The 16,774-nt window shown below is 36.9% G+C and overlaps 1 long non-coding RNA gene across 1 annotated transcript in view; it reads left to right on the forward strand.

The window, feature by feature from the left end:
- The window catches only part of LOC309960901, a 35,784-nt gene extending 20,878 nt beyond the window's left edge, over positions 1-14,906 (forward strand). The window contains exon 3 of the long non-coding RNA XR_014326147.1: positions 14,275-14,906. This is a non-coding gene — a long non-coding RNA (uncharacterized lncRNA). The remainder of the gene's footprint in view (positions 1-14,274) is intronic.
- The last annotated feature ends 1,868 nt before the right edge of the window (positions 14,907-16,774 follow it).

Here is a 16,774-nt window from a genome sequence, read left to right on the forward strand (position 1 = left end):
TTGGGTCGCCACACGTGGTAAAGAACTCCATTCAATTTAGGTGCAAGCTGAGTGGGAGAAACCTAGAATGGGTGGTGAAAGAAAGCAGCTATGCTTATGAACGTAGTCCTCATGACCAGCTAAAACACAGGTTTTATGAAACTATGATTATGTTTTGTTACTTGTTTCTTTTCTCCCCTACCAAGTATGAAAAATTCTGGGGTGGATAATGTTTTTGGCTTCCGATGAGAGTATGACTGAATTGACACCCCATGATCACTTTGTAGCTGATGGAAGGAGACTGTGGTGGAAAAGAGTGAGATGAGCATTTATATTCCTCCTGGCTCCCGCCATTAGAGGTTGCCTTGAACTGGATGTGTACCTTGACCAAAGGTCATTGCCTCTCTCACGATGAACTCTTCACAATTCTCTCTCCTTCGAGACTGCTTAACTTCTTCTGTCTCTTGGAGATTAAGGGAGGTATAGTTCTGCTGTTAGCCCTGGGTTACAGAACTATCCTTGTAATTCTCATATGCTATACACAAATTTGTAATTAGTCCCTCTCTTTAAAAAAAAGAAACAAAAAACCTTCCTTAAATGATCTTGAGTGCGTCATTTTTTTAAAATTTATTTTATTTGGTTGTGCCGGGTCTTAGTTGTGGCAGGCAGGCTCCTTAGTTGTGGCATGCGAACTCTTAGTTGCGGCATGCATGTGGGATCTAGTTCCCTGACCAGAGATAGAACCCCGCCCCCCTGCATTGGGAGCGTGGAGTCTTAACCACTGTGCCACCAGGGAAGTCCCTTGAATGTATCATTTGTTTCCTGTTAGGACTCTTGACACATGAGTTTTTTATCCTTGTATTGCTTCTTGCCTAAAATCTACTTCGATATTAGCATAGCCACAGTCTTTGTTCGTTTTTGCATATTTTTTCACTTTAAACTTTTCTGCGTTCTAATATTTAAGGGTTGTCTCTTGAAAACAGGTTAAAGGTGTATCTTTATAAATCCAAGGCAACAGTCTTGACTTTTAATTGGGGTAATCAATTTACACTTAATGTAATTACTGATACATCGGGCTTTAAAGCTGCTATCCTACTGTTTCTTGTCTCCCCTGTTCTTCACTCTTTTTTCTCTACTTTCTTTATCCTTTGGGTAGATCAGGTTTTTTTATTCCACCTTTTCCTTTTGATTGGCTTCTTAGCTATATGTTCTTTTACTATTCTTTAATTAATTACTCTAGAAATTAGAATGTGCATACTGGACATCTAAAAGTCTAGTATATACTAGTACTTTATCCACTTCCAAGACAGTGTGAACACCTTAGACCACTTTATCCTCTCCTCTCAATTTATGTGGTGTTAATGTTTTAAATCTGTATGTTTTTAACACCACAGTATATCAGCATTGTTTTATAAAATTAATATTCATTGAGATTTACCCATGTATTTTCTTTTTCATTGTTCTTCATCCCTTTCAGAGCTTCCATCTGAGATCATTTCTCTCTGCTCGAAGGCTGCTCTTTCCTCCAAGGCAGAGATGCTGGTGACAAATTCTCATTTTCTGTTTGTTTGAAAATACCTTTATATTGTCTTAACTTTTGAAAGTTACATTATCTGAATATGAATTCTAAGTTGGCAACATTTTATTTTACTCTGAAGATAGCACCATTTGGTTGCAAAGCAGCTGTCTTATTGTCATTCATTTGATAGAATACTTTGTTTCTTACCTATGGATGCTCAACATTTCCTCTCTCTGGTTTTCAGCAGTTTTAATATGAAGTGCTTAGGTATTGTTTTCTTTGCCTTTTCCTTAAGGTTTATAGTGCTTCTTGAATCTGAGGCATGATGCTTTTTGTTTGAGACATCTCTTCCAGTATCACTTTGTTACAGTCTCTCATGCTTTTTCTTCTGGGTCTTAATTATACCTATATTTGGGACTTCCCTGGTGGCGCAGTGGTTAAGAATCCACCTGTCAATGCAGGGGACACGGGTTTGAGCTCTGGTTCGGGAGGATCCCACATGCCGTGGAGCAGCTAAGCCTGTGCACCACAACTACTGAAGCCCATGCGCCTAGAGCCCATGCTCTGCAACAAGAGAAGCCACCGCAATGAGAAGCCCATGCACCACAACGAAGAGTAGCCCCTGCTCGCCGCAACTAGAAAAAGCCTGCATGCAGCAATGAAGACCCAACGCAGCCAAAAATTAAAAAAAAAAAAAATTAAACCTACGTTAGACTTTCTTTTTTACTCTATCTCTTCTACTTTTTAAATTTTTTCCATTTTTCATCCTTTAGTCTCTTTGTTAATCTGTGTGCATATTTTCTTCTGAATTTTCTTCCAATTCTCCAATTTTGTCTTCAGCTCTGTGTAATTGGCTATTAAATGCATTCACTGGGTTTTTAATTTGTTATATCTTTCAATAATAGAATTCCATTTAGTTTTGTTTCCATTCTCTACAATCATTCTTAGTCCTATATTTTAAGTTCCTAAACATATTAATCATAGTATATATGTTTTTTTTCTTTTAGCCACGCCACGTGGCTTGTGGGATCTCAGTTCCCCGACCAGGGATTGAACCCGGGCCACTGCAGTGAAAATGCCGAGCCCTAACCACTGGACTGCCAGGGAATTCCCTAATCGTAGTATTTTGAAGTCTTCATTTCATAATCCCTGTGGGTCCTGTTTCTGTGGTTGCTTCTCTGTCTTGTCATATCGTCTCATACACCTGATTATGGTTTTCTATGTGCGGGATATTACATATAAAATATTGTATAGATATTCTGACGCTCTGGATAGCATTACTTTCTTTTAGAGAGGATTTCTTTTACTTCAGTTAGGCAGCTAGGGCCATTAGTACCCTCCGATCACTACAATCCAGTTGGGACCTGAGATGATTCAGTCCCTGCCAGTTCCAATCTATTTTCAGTTCACTCTGACTCCTAGGGTACAGTGCATTAGAATCTCAACAGTAAGACTGAGGTGTTTATCTCTTTCTTGGTGAGCCCAACTCTAGTTTTTCTCCCTTTCCACCCACACCTAGGCCTGTGAACTTGCAAAAAGCTCTGTTCACCTTCTTAGCTGCTTTTGGAAGAGACAGATGCCTCCAGCAGAGATGCTACAAGCATCTCCAACCTGTCTTCATCTACTAGAACTTGGCCCTGAAATCCTCACCATTTTGGTAGCTTTCCAGTGCCTTTAAACAGATGTATTTTTTTGTTTTGGCTCAGCTTTTCTAGTTGTTCTCAGCAGAAGCATGATCAAAACCATCTAGTTCTTCGTTACCAGAAGTGGAACTGAAGAGGACTCTTTTTTTTTTAAACTGAGGTATAGCTGATGTACAATATATCAGTTTCAGGTGTACAACATAGTGATTCACAATTTTTAAAGGTTATATTCAATTTATAGTTATTATAAAATATTGGCTATATTCCCTGTGCTGTACAATACATCCTTGTAGCTTATTTTATACATAGTCATTTGTACTTCTTAATCCCCTGCTCCTATCTTGCCCCTCGCCCTACTTCTCTCCCCTCTGGTAACCACTAGTTTGTTCTCTATACCTGTGAGTCTGTTTCTTTTTTGTTATATTCACTAGTTTAATTTTTTAGATTCCACATATGAGTGAAATCATACAGTATTTGTCTTTCTCTAACTTATTTCACTGAGAGTAGTACCCTCCAAGTCCAAACCATGTTGTTGCAAATGGCAAGATTTCATTCTTTTTGTGGCTGAGTAGTATTCCAGTGTATATATATGTAACACATCTCCTTTATCCATTCATCCACTGATGGACACTTAGGTTGCAAGGACTCTTTTTATTTAATGTCAAAAATTTTACCAGGTGCTCCCTACCCCCTCTCCATCAAAACACACAGGTAGTAGTTGTACATACATTTAGTCTGTAGATAAAAGAATGTTGACATTAGAATCACAGGACTTGTAATTACTGGTCCTGTCAACTTGGGCAAGTCATTTAACCTCTTATTCTGCTTCCTGTTCACATGCCAGTCACCTTGTAGGCTCTTCAACAGAATGATGAAATGTTAGTAACTTCTGCTTAACTCAGAGTGGTTATGCAAATACAATGATGAAAATATTTTAAACTATATGTTATAAAATATAAGGTCTAAATATGTATTTGAAGGCCCACAGTAGAGACTGGTAAGGGTGAAAGAAAAAATATTACTCTGATATTGAATCTTGGACACTAGAAAATATATTCATCTAAATAGGTCAGAAGAGGAGTTGATTTTGGAAATAAGGAAAAGGTTAGTAAGAAAATAATGATTCACTTAATTTTAATTGTGGAAATGTTCATCAGGTGGTTCTCTGTTACATTTGTTAGTTTCATATATTATTAGATATTTTCATTCAATCTCCTTCATAAAAATTTAAGTTCCTAGAGAGAGAAGGAAGTTATCTCCTTGGGAATTTATATTACCTCCTCATTTAAAAACAAAAAACAAAACGTTTGTACCTGATTAATTTGATAAAATTTTTGTCCAGTTTATTGGTAAAATTATTATACAGGACATTGACTGGTTTAAGGATTATTTGTTTGGTCCCTCCAATACCAAACTGTTACTCTTTATGTACATTACTCTAAAAAGTTGTCACTACCAGTACCTTAAGGTCGTAGTACCTTTACCATAATCCAGGCAAACATTTTCTTTAACTTCTATTTGAATTCCATGTGAGACATAAAAAAATGTCTTATTGAAAGTCATATGCATATGTTTGTTTTATTTTTTTTTTATTTTTATTTTTTGCGGTACGCTGGCCTCTCACTGTTGTGGCCTCTCCTGTTGCGGAGCACAGGCTCAGTGGCCATGGCTCACGGGCCTAGCTGCCCCATGGCATGTGGGATCCTCCCAGACCGGGGCACGAACCCGTGTCCCCTGCATCGGCAGGTGGACTCTCAACCACTGTGCCACCAGGGAAGCCCTGTTTTATATTTTAAATGTATATGCCTTTCATTTAGATCCTGAAATTTAAGATGGTTTCTATTCCTTCTGAAATTCTTCATTTCTCCTTGTACTTTTTTTTAATTGGAGTATCATTGATTTACAGTGTTGTTAGTTTCAGGTGTACAGCAAACTGAATCAGTTGTACATTTACGTATAGCCACTCTTTTCTAGATTCCTTCCCCATATAGGCCATTACAGAGTGCTGAGTAGAGTTCCCTGTGCTATACAGTAGGTCCTTATTAGTTACCTGTTTTATGTATAGTAGTGTGTATATGTCAACCCCAATCTCCCAAGTTATCCCATCCCCCTTCTCCTAGTACTTTAAAAAAATTAATTGTAATGGACACTCAACCGTATCAGTCACTTTATCTTTTGGACTAATAGTTTGTCCCCCCCAGTTTGATTATCTCTAGACTGCTGTACTGTGTTACCAAATGGGTAACTTTAAATTCCCAATAACATCCAGCATCTTTTTTAAGTTTGTACTTCCTCTTGTATCATGGTTTGCTCCTTCTCATTTTAGTCTAGTTTCCCTTATTCCTACATGAATAGAAATTTGGTTATATAGAGCTGTTTGCCTTTCCTACTTTTTTGCCCATTACAATTTTCTGTATTTAACATCCTTTCTAGTTCTACTCCAAAAAAGTACTTTATGTATTTTTAAATTTGGGATCACAAAAATAATGTATTAGCACCCTCCCTTATCCAGTACTTAGACTTTGGCATTCTCAACCTTAGGGAACTTGGAAGTAAGAAAAAAACTGAGCAGCAAGGAAAACAGGTGTTATAACCTTCATTCTGTAGCAGAAATATTGATCTGTTCTTGAGGAATTAAGTGTTTCACAAAGGTGAATTCTCTGTGTAACTGAAGCTTCAATTATTCATCATGGACAGTAAGTTAGTGTAGTTCAAAGGGCTCTGTCTTTACTGGTATGCCGGTAAGTTTAACAACTCCCTCCAGGATGGGGGAAAGTTCTGATTGTAATGTTTGCAAATTTCTCTGGGGTAAATACTCCCACTGTGACCCACTTCAAGCTACTACAGGACATCACTGAACACAGAGTTGGAAAGAGGCGTATACTGTCAAATAATAATACTTCCACCATGTGGACACAATAGACGTACTCATAAAAACGTGGATAATAATAAAACAGCAAAATAACTAGGAAATGAGTTTCAAGTATTTATTATTAAGTCCTATATTGGATCTTACTGTAACTTTCAGTTTATACAATTATTTTCTAATAAAGGCTATGTTTAACAGTCAGCTTGCAAAATTCCTAAAAATTTTAAAATTGGCACTCATAAGGCAGCATAAGCCAGCTCTAGCATACTATGGCCTACACTCTTAGTTGTGGAAGTAACAAGGAATAAGCAATATGAGTTGAGGTGGTTCTGCTAGCTAATGATAAAAAACAAATACTCGGATTCATATAGTCAACCCTTAAATTCCACCATCTCACAAAGTAAAGTCCTTCATGCCTTTTTCATATTCCTCCATGTATATATTACCTTGTTATGACTTTACTTTTAAAATCATTTAAGGCTGCTGTACATGTTTAATCTGTGTTGCCTGTAAATAAATAGTGACAAAGGGAACCCAACAAGGAATGGGCAAAAAAATATAGACAGCATAGCACAGGGAGATCAGCTTGGTGCTTTGCAATGACCTAGAGGGGTGGGATAGGGAGGATGAGAAGGAGGCTCAAGAGGGAGGGGATATGGGGACATATGTGTGCATATGGCTGATTCGCTTTGGTGTACAACAGCATCTAACACAGTATTGTGAAGCAATTATACTCCAATAAAGATCTATTTTAAAAAAAAGCAAAGGGAAAAGGCATAAAAATTAGAAATAAATAAAACTGTCATTATTCACCGATAAAAAATATATAGACAGACATTTCTTCAAAGAAGATACATGGATGGCAAAGCAGCACGTGAAAGGATGCTGAAAAGAAAAATGAAAAAAAAAGGATGCTGAACATCATTAGTCACTAGGGAAATGCAAACTAAAAGGACAATGAGATACTACTACATTCCTATTAGAATGGCTACGACTGAAGACTAATCATAAGAAGTCAGGAGGAACTGGAACTCTCATACACAGCTGGTAGAAATGTAAAAAGGTACAACCACCTGGGAAAAGAGTTTGGCAGTTTCTTAAAAAGTTAAACATATGCCTACTATATGATCCAGCCATTCCACTTCTAGCTATTTACTCGAGAAATGAAAGCGTTATGTCCATACAGTCATACAACAATGTTCACAGCAGCTGTATTCATAATAGAAACTGCAAACAATCCCAATGTCCACTGACATGTGAATGGATGAAGAAATTGTGGCATATCCATAAAACAAAATACTACTCAGCAGTTTTTAAAAAATGAACTATTAAGAGACACAACATAGGTAAATCTCAAAACAATTACGCTGAGTGAAAAAAGCCAGACAAGAAAATAGGGCATACTGTATGATTCTTTTTAAATAAAATTCTAGAAAATACTAACTAATCAATGGTGGCAGAAAACACATCAGTGGTTTCCTGTGGATGAGGGGAGAGAGGGATAGGAACAAGAGAAAGTTTACAAAGGAGCACAAGGACACTTGTGGTGATGGATACATTCATTATCTTGATTTTGGTGATAGTTTCATGGGTATATACGTATGTCAACTTATCAAATTGTATACTTTATGTGCAATTTATTGTATGTCAATTATACTTCAATAAAGCTATTTAAAAAACAAAATCTACTGTGGTATGACCAGGAGAGATGAGTAAAAGGTAACTGCTTTGTTCTGGATAACTCAGTTCCATCTTTCAGGGTAAAACTGTATAGGTTCTTTGGGCAACCCTAAGCACACTGCTGTTGTCTTTAGCACATGCCTGCTGTTAGGCCAGATTCTCTTCATCTGAGTGCCTGTCTTTACATATATCCCTAATAAATTTCATATTATTTGTTTTACATGTGACTATTATTCTTATAACAAGGCTTCAGTATTAATATTCATTAGACCTTTGGTTTTTCAGACTGTGTTTAATGAACACTAGGGGTACCCACAGAACCATCTGAGGTATCCTGAGTGGAAGTGGGGATTGGAGATGGAAGGAAAGTGATAAAGAATCTGAGTGGGCAAGGCTTCAGCTTCCAACCCAGGCAACTTCTTAGTTTTACAGACTTAAGGACTCCTGGGGAAAAAACAAAGTATGAAAACTATGTAAATTTTATCCACAAGCCAAGCTCAGAGCTTGATGCACAGTAGGTGCTCAATAAATATCTGCTAGATGAATCATAATTAAATGTAAAATGCCTCTCACTTCTTTCCGCACCCCCTGTCTTTCTCATTTGGCATAAAAACTTTTACTCTGTCATTTGAGTTTCTTGAGATGGGAACATTAAGTTTTGAGAAGAAATGTTGATCTTATACTTTAAAAAAAGTACCAACATAAGGTACTAAAGTATACCATTTTTTAAAAGCACTGATTTTTATATATATATATATAAACATTCACACACATAAATATATTCACACATTGATTAGCAATACAAGCCTGTAAGCATGTAGTAACAAATCCTATGGGCATTAAACACACATGTGAAAAGTTCTTAAGGCTAAGGGAAAACAAGTATACAACCACATGGAAAATTGCCCCGACAAATTCATGATCTTCTACCTTAGGCCCTTAACAAGGACTTTCTTTCCTTTCTTTAGTTAGTTCTTCAGCTTCCCTCTTCAGTGATTCCACATTTACTTCCTTTTCTCATGCCCAACTCATTGTCATCCATAGCACTCCTTCCTATTTACTAAGAAAGGTGAGAACATTGAGTATTAATGGTCAACCTCCTGCCTCCTCCCACCTAGAATTTATCTTCATTTTTACCCATTCTAATCTTCCCTCTAGTCCCTGGTAAGTTTACCCCTTGTACAAAATCAAATACTTTTTGACCTACAGTCACATCTTGTGAAGAAACTGGCTCCATTGATTGATATCTCTATTCTGTATCTCATCTCTGTCATGACTCCTGCTAGACTATAAACGTACTCAAATCTCTCCCATTCTAAAAAAAAGTATCTCCGTTGAGTTCCTTTAAGCTAATACCCTACCTTCTAATTCCTTATCATAGCCAAGCTCTCCATTTTTTTCTCTTTCCATTCACTCCCGGACCTACTTAAACTGTCAAAACCACTTCACTCAGTGACAGATGACTCAATAACAAATCTTAGTTGACAAATTTCTAATCCCTAGTATTTGAACCTTCTATACCATTTGACACTTGATATTTTCAGTAGGTGGTCAAATATTTTTTGGATGCATAAAGTCGGAATCAGTGGAGGAGTCACAAGGTCAGACTCAACAAATTCAACTTTAGGTATATGACAAAGGATTTTTATAACCTCTACATCAGTGTTTCTCAAACTAGAATCTTTGAATTCTTTACTAGATATTTTTCCTCATGTTGATTTATTTCATTAATCTATAGTAATTAATATAGTCCAGATCACCTTGATTCCCACTTACAACTAAGCACTGCCATGTGATTCCATGTGTTTAGGTTGATGACCTTGTTGGCACCATGTAACAGTACTTTGTCTTAGGCAAATGAGAACAGAAATAGATAACAATTGCTTATTTCTGGCCATGTGAAAGCTAAATGACATCAGTGAAAGAATGAACAAAGGTCTTCTAAAGGTTCTGTAGAGAAGGCTGGTCATTACATATGGAACACAGCAGTTAGTATACATGCCAAATTTAAAAGTACCTAAACTGCAGTAGTCAGCTCTGTATTTGTTTCAAGAGGCAATTTGTAAAAAATAAAATAAAAATCAAGTAGCACACAGATATTAATTTTATTAGTTTACATTTTTCCACATTTAATATATAAACTTTAGTTTCATAGTTCTTTAAGAGTTAAGAGCTTAAGGAGTTTATACCAAGTTTATAAGTATATTTTGCTTTTTTTTTTTGCAATTTTATTATAGTTTATCGTCATGTTTTGTGTGTGTGTGTGTGTGTGTGTGTGTGTGTGTGTGTCTGTGTGCATATATATGATTTTATTATAACATTCTGATAAATAACTGGAGGGGTAGCCTCAAAAAATTTTTTTTCTTAAGGTCAGCTCTACCCATTAAATACACTAAATATACCTCCTGTATTATGGGTCTTTAGTGCAATTACTGCAACTATTTTAGGTCTTTCTCACAATCACAACTCATCCAGATTATTTCAGTAGCATCTCAAGTGGTCTCTTTACCTGTACATACACATCTGTTACATCTTCCACATTGCTATCATAGTTATCTCTTCATGATTAAAATCTGATCATGACTTTATGCTAAAAATTCAATTTGCTCATCCCATACCCTTCAGAATAAAATCTGAGCTCATTAACATGGCTTGTTAATAAGGCCCTCAAGATATCCAGCCTTGTCTTTCAATGTTTTGTCTCTTTTCTCATTCATCCCCCCCACCCCCTACACACACACACACACACCCCACCACCACCACCACCACTACTACTATTACTACTACTACTACTACAGCCAAAGTACCTTCTAAAGTTCCAAAGTACCTTGGAAACTTACTTTCCAAAGTAAGTTTTGGAAACTTGTTATTTCTAAAACTTACCTGGTCAAGTTCTCTGAAACTGTGCATGTTGTTCTGCCTAGGAGCATTTCTCCCTTTTCTTTTTCCTGGTATGCCCTTTTTTTCATTTGTTTAAATACAACTCCCTTTTGCAGATAACCCCCCCGCCCACTGGTGAATTGGGCACATTAATATTACTCTATGCATGCATTTATGTCATTTAACACACTCTATGGTGACTGTCTGATACTTAACGGTCTCCCCAGTTAAAAATTTTTCCTCAAGGTGACATCTGACTTTCATCTGTGTATCTTCAGCATCTAGCTCAGTGCCTAGCACATACTAAGCATTCAATATTTTTTTAAAAATGAACACTTAAAAAGATGGGAGTGATTATATCAACAGATCTCTACTACATTAACATCCTTCGGCCTAAACCTGAAGACACCGCTTAGCCTAGTCAGACCTAAATATTGTTGACTGACACACTGTATAACTTTCCTTAACTTACATCAAAAGCAGTCCCATAATGTAAATCCACGTTTTTTTAAACTGTAAATAAGGAAGTTTTTCAGAAGGCAAAATGAACTATTATATATATGAACATGTTACAGTGACTAGATTTTAAGCCAGCAAGTACAAAAAAGTTATGTAAAACTGAACCACCATAAGGGTGGTACCCTGAATTCTGTTCTCTAAAGTAGGAGACCTTGTAGTAGTTGAGTAAAGAGGAAGAAAAAAAGGATTCCTCTTCACTTCCAGTTCCCCCAAGGACAGTCCACCTTTGACATTTTCCTTCCCACTTATTTCTGCACAGCCCTCCATCTAGTCTCCAATGTCCTTAGCTTGCCTTTTGTCCCTACTTACAGCCCTGTCTGAGCCAGGGGTATGCATTTAGCCCTACCCCTAAAATGCTCCAGGGTAATCTTCCCTTTCTCTCCATTAGTGCAGAATAGAAAGAAGGAAAACAAGACAAAGCTAAATTCACACAAATCTGCAAATATCTACTTATATCAACTCTTGGCCTTTTTGTCTAAATTACTGTTGGAGAATTGAATTTCAAGTATTGTAGCACCCAGGGTTCTATTTTGAATAGGTCTTTTTGTAAGATGCGGAATCCGTATCATACTGTTCTTACTGGGTATATATAATAAAGCCCATTCACTTAATCATTAACTTTGAGATTTAATATGTTTTGATGATGGGATATCACTGAAACTGTCACACTTCTTCAACACCAAATGAGCCAAATTCTTAAAATTTTTTTTAGATGTAGTGGAATGTTTCTTAGTAAGTTTCATTCTTATGTGCCATGTGCTAAAATCAGTACTTCTTGCAATGAAAAAAAATCAACAGGTACTAGATAGTATTAAAAACTAAAAGCCTCACATAAGTTGCTCCATTAAGCCACTTAGATACTATATAGATCTGATTCTTTAGAACCACTGTATACAACATTCCTATAATCACACCTAACTTAAAATTCTCTAATAGAAGAATTTTAAATTTATCATCACTATCTTACTAAAGAATTCTCACCTACATTTAAATAATCAAATTCAATATGGGTAAAATAATGATCATTTCTGGTCTAAATCACACCACACCTCTGTTTACTTTAGACTTTTTAGATTGTTACTGAAACAAGAAAGATTATAATTATTGTTGGTAAGTAATTTTAATTTGAATTCCTTACTTTTAGTTAAGTACTTTTAAAGTTAATTCATATTTCGGGACCCAAAAAATAGAGGCCAACCCAGTGGCTCAGCCCACACCACAAATCTAAATCTACCTCAGCCTGCAATTACATGACACACCTGTCAAGGAAATCTAACATATACCAATCACAATCCTCCAACTCAGCTTAACTATTAACTAGCTCACCTGACCCTAGAAAACAGGACCTGCTGGCCTTACAAGGAAATCCCCGACTTCCTAGGCAGTCATGCCCTGTTTTGGCATTGAAGCTTCTAAGGCTCTAAAACTCACGCTTGTCCAAAATCCCTGGGGAAGGGAAAGAGTGTTGCACTGATTATGAGACACTGTACAACCTCAATCCACAGATTGTTTTCCCTTGAATAAAGGGCATCAAACTCATTACTAAATTGTTTTAGTTTTGTCATTTGACAGCACCTAACCCTCAAATTCCTTATCTAGATGATCTACCCCCAATTTTCAAACTACTTGATTTTTATTGGAAATTTTAAAGAAATTTTTCTATATTTAGAGTATGCCAAAATCAGATGTATTCTATTTCTGATCATAATCATGAACTTTAATTTTCAATAAAATATAATGCTTTTTTTTTGGCCCAGCCACGTGGCATGCAGGGTGCGGATCTTAGTTCCCCAACCGGGAATGGAACCCTCGTCCCCTGCTTTGGGAGCATGGAGTCTTAACCACTGGACTGCCAGGGAAGTCCCAATATAATGCTGTTTAAAATTAATTTTAATCACTATGTTTTACAAAGCAAATAACATTGATGAAAATATCTCCAAATTTAAGACTAACTGACAGCAAATGCTTATTATGTTAAAACCAAATCTAAATTACATTGTTGTTTGTACTGAAGGAAAAACCTTGCTGGATGTAAATTTTTTACATTTTAAAAGGATGAAAAAAAAAAGGATGCCATCTTATCATCAGTAACCAGAAAAGTATGAGATATTGAAAATATTTAGTAGTAAGTTTCCAGGCTGATCTCACATTTTAATTCTAATTCATTAGTTTTTTTAAATCTAGGGCTTCCCTGGTGGCCCAGTGGTTGAGGGTCCACCTGCCAATGCAGGGGACAGGGTTTCGACCCCTGGTCCAGGAGGATCCCACACGCCGCGGAGCGGCTGGGCCCGTGTGCCACAATTACAGAGCCCATGCGCCCCCGGGGGAGGGGGGGGGGAAGGGGGAGGAGGGAAGGAGGGGGAGAGGGAGGGGGCCGGGGCCGCCGCCATGAGAGGTCCGCGCACCGTGGCAGAGAGTGGCCTCCCGCTCACCGCAACTGGAGGGAGCCCACGCGCAGCAACGAAGACCCAACGCAGCTAAAAATGAAATAAATTTATTTTTAAAAAATCTACATTGCGATAATTCACATACCATCAAATTCACTCTTTTAAAGTGTACAGTTAAGTGGATTTTAGAATATTCACAGAGTTGTGTAATCAACACCTTTATCCAACTTAAGAACATTTCATCACCTTCCCCCCAAAAAGACCACATACTCATTAGCAGTCACTCCCCATTTTCCCTGCCCCTAGTCGCGGGTAACCAGTAATCTACTAGTCATTTCATATGAATGGAATCATACAGTACGTGGCCTTTTGTGTCTGGCTTTTTTCACTTAGCAGAATATTTTCAAGCTTCAAGATACATGTTGCAGCAGTATCAGTGTTTTGCTCTTTCTTATTAACCAATACTATTCCATCATATGGATATACCACATTTTATTTATCCATTTATTAGCTGATGGACATTTGGGTTGTTTCTACTTTTTGGCTATTATGAATAATACTCTGAACATTCATGTATACAAGTTTTTACATTGAAAATGCTCAAATTTATTTTTAGCTTTAACATTTGGGCGTGGTTCATTATGTGCCAAACACCACCTCAAGGTCAAAATGATGTTCTCAGTATGAAATAAAGTAGTTTCCTAAACCACACTCACTTGTCTTGATCATTAAAATGAAATTCTGAAGTGGTAAGGTATAAAGACTAATTTGATTTTTTTTTTTCTTTTATTTTTGCAGTACACGGGCCTCTCACTGTTGTGGCCTCTCCCGTTGCGGAGCACAGGCTCCGGACGCACAGGCTCAGCGGCCATGGCTTACGGGCCTAGCTGCTCTGCGGCATGTGGGATCTTCCCGGACGGGGGCACGAACCCGTGTCCCCTGCATCGGCAGGCGGACTCTCAACCACTGCGCCACCAGGGAAGCCCAACTAATTTGATTTTTATGCAAATAATATGAAAAACGTTTGGTTGAGTTGGGTTCCATATTTCCTATTCCAAGTGAATTTGTAAACATGCATTTTGTATATTCATAGTTTTATATTAAATCTGTACCGTAGCATTTATAATGTAATTAAATTAATAAAATGGCATAAATTGTGTTAGAGCCAGTGTCCTTAGCAAGTTATAAAATTCTGTAACAACGTAAGTCATAATGGCCATCATTAAAAAGTCTACAAATAGCAAATGCTGGAGAGGGTGTGGAGAAAAGGGGAACCCTCCTACACTGTTGGTGGGAATGTAAATTGGTGCAGCCACTGGAAAACAGTATGGAGGTTCCTTAAAAAGCTAAAGTAGAGCTGCCATATGATCCAGCAATCCCACTACTGTGCATATACCCAGGGAAAACTATAATTTGAAAAGATACATACACCCCAGTGTTCACAGCAGCAGTATTTACAATAGCCAATATATGGAAGCAACCTAAATGTCCATCGACAGATGAATGGATAAAGAAGATGTGGTATATACACACAATGGAATACTACTCAGCCATTAAAAAGAATGAAATAATGCCATTTGAAGCAACATGGATGGACCCAGAGATTATCATACCAAGTGAAGTAAGAAAGAGAAAGACAAATACCATATGATATCACTTATATGTAGAATCTAAAATATGACGCAAATGAAGTTATTTACAAAACAGAAACACAGACACAGAAAACAAACTTATGGTTACCAAAGGGGAAAGGTGGTGGGGAGGGATAAATTAGGAGTTTGGGATTAGCAGACAGACTACTATATACGAAATAGATAAAGAACAAGTTCCTACCGTACAGCACAGGGAACTATATTCAATATCCTGAAATAAACCGTAATGAAAAGGAGTGTGTATATAGATGTATAACTGAATCACTTTGCTGTACACCAGAAACTAACACAACACTGTAAATCAACTATACTTCAGTAAGAAGAAAAAATTCTGTGACAAAGTTACAAAGATCTAAAAATATAGCCGTAATATTAATAACATAAGTATATGTACTAGTCTACGCTAACGATGTTTATTCACAAGTATGTTTTAATTAACCCCTGTACTCACATTACAATAATGTAGCTTCACTGATGAATTCATATAATATTAGGACTTCATAATTTGGATTAGTTATTCCATTGCCACTTTTATGCTAATTTTCTTCATTCTTTATATTCTTCAGTTTTATGTCACTTCATGCAAGAAAATCTGACCTACCATAATTAGAAAGACTTCAATACAATATTCAGTAAGAAGGAAGGGACTGGTTTAGCTATTTCTTCAACATTTTTGCACCTTTTTAATTTCTGAATGTTTCTTTCTATATATAAAACCATAGTCTTTTTTAGCATACTGCACACTGCTATATAAAAAAATGATTATTTTCCTTTCTTTTTTTTCAGATGGGGACGTTGCTATCATCGTAATTCAAATAGGTCAAATGCAACTGTAAAGTGAGTTCTCTATAATACCAGACATGTGAATAGTGTTTTAAAGTTTGAGCTGATCCTAAACTGCCTCTTAAAACATCAAAATACTTCTAGGCCATGGTCGTTTTAATTTTAACCTTAGCAAAACTGAGTAGAAATGTAAGTATGCTAGTGTAAATACAAACAAATAGAAAGCATAGTCAACCAATAAATTCACTTCAGTGCCAAATAAAAATGAATTTGGGATTTCATAATCACTTGCCTCCATTAAGCATAGATAATCTAGAACTTCATATATTAGGATTTATTTACATGCAATAATTTCTTCCATACAACCCTGACAGTGGTCAATATAAAAAATACAGTAGCACCATTATAAAACAAATGTTTAATTTCAGATATGAAAGTATGTTTGTAGGGCAGGAAAAGGCATGAGTGGATTTCTTCATCTTCTAAGCAAAATTCCATTACAACAAAAATTTCTGTAAAACAAACTATTTTCTAGCCCCAACTGGTAGCCCACTTTTTTTTTTTGGTACGCAGGCCTCTCACTGTTGTGGCCTCTCCCGTTGCGGAGCACAGGCTCCGGATGAGCAGGCTCAGCGGCCATGGCTCATGGGCCTAGCAGCTCCGCGGCATGTGGGATCTTCCCGGACCGGGGCACGAACCCGTGTTCCCTGCATCGGCAGGCGGACTCTCAACCACTGCGCCACCAGGGAAGCCCTAGCCCACTTATTTTAAAGGTAGTGTTGGATATAAGCAATACCACAGCAAAGGAAGAATTTAGAAAATTCCTTTTATAACACAACATTGTAAATCAACTATACTTCAAT

This window comes from Leucopleurus acutus, assembly GCF_964270905.1.
Source record: "Leucopleurus acutus genome assembly, chromosome: 4".
Taxonomy (NCBI): domain Eukaryota; kingdom Metazoa; phylum Chordata; class Mammalia; order Artiodactyla; family Delphinidae; genus Leucopleurus; species Leucopleurus acutus.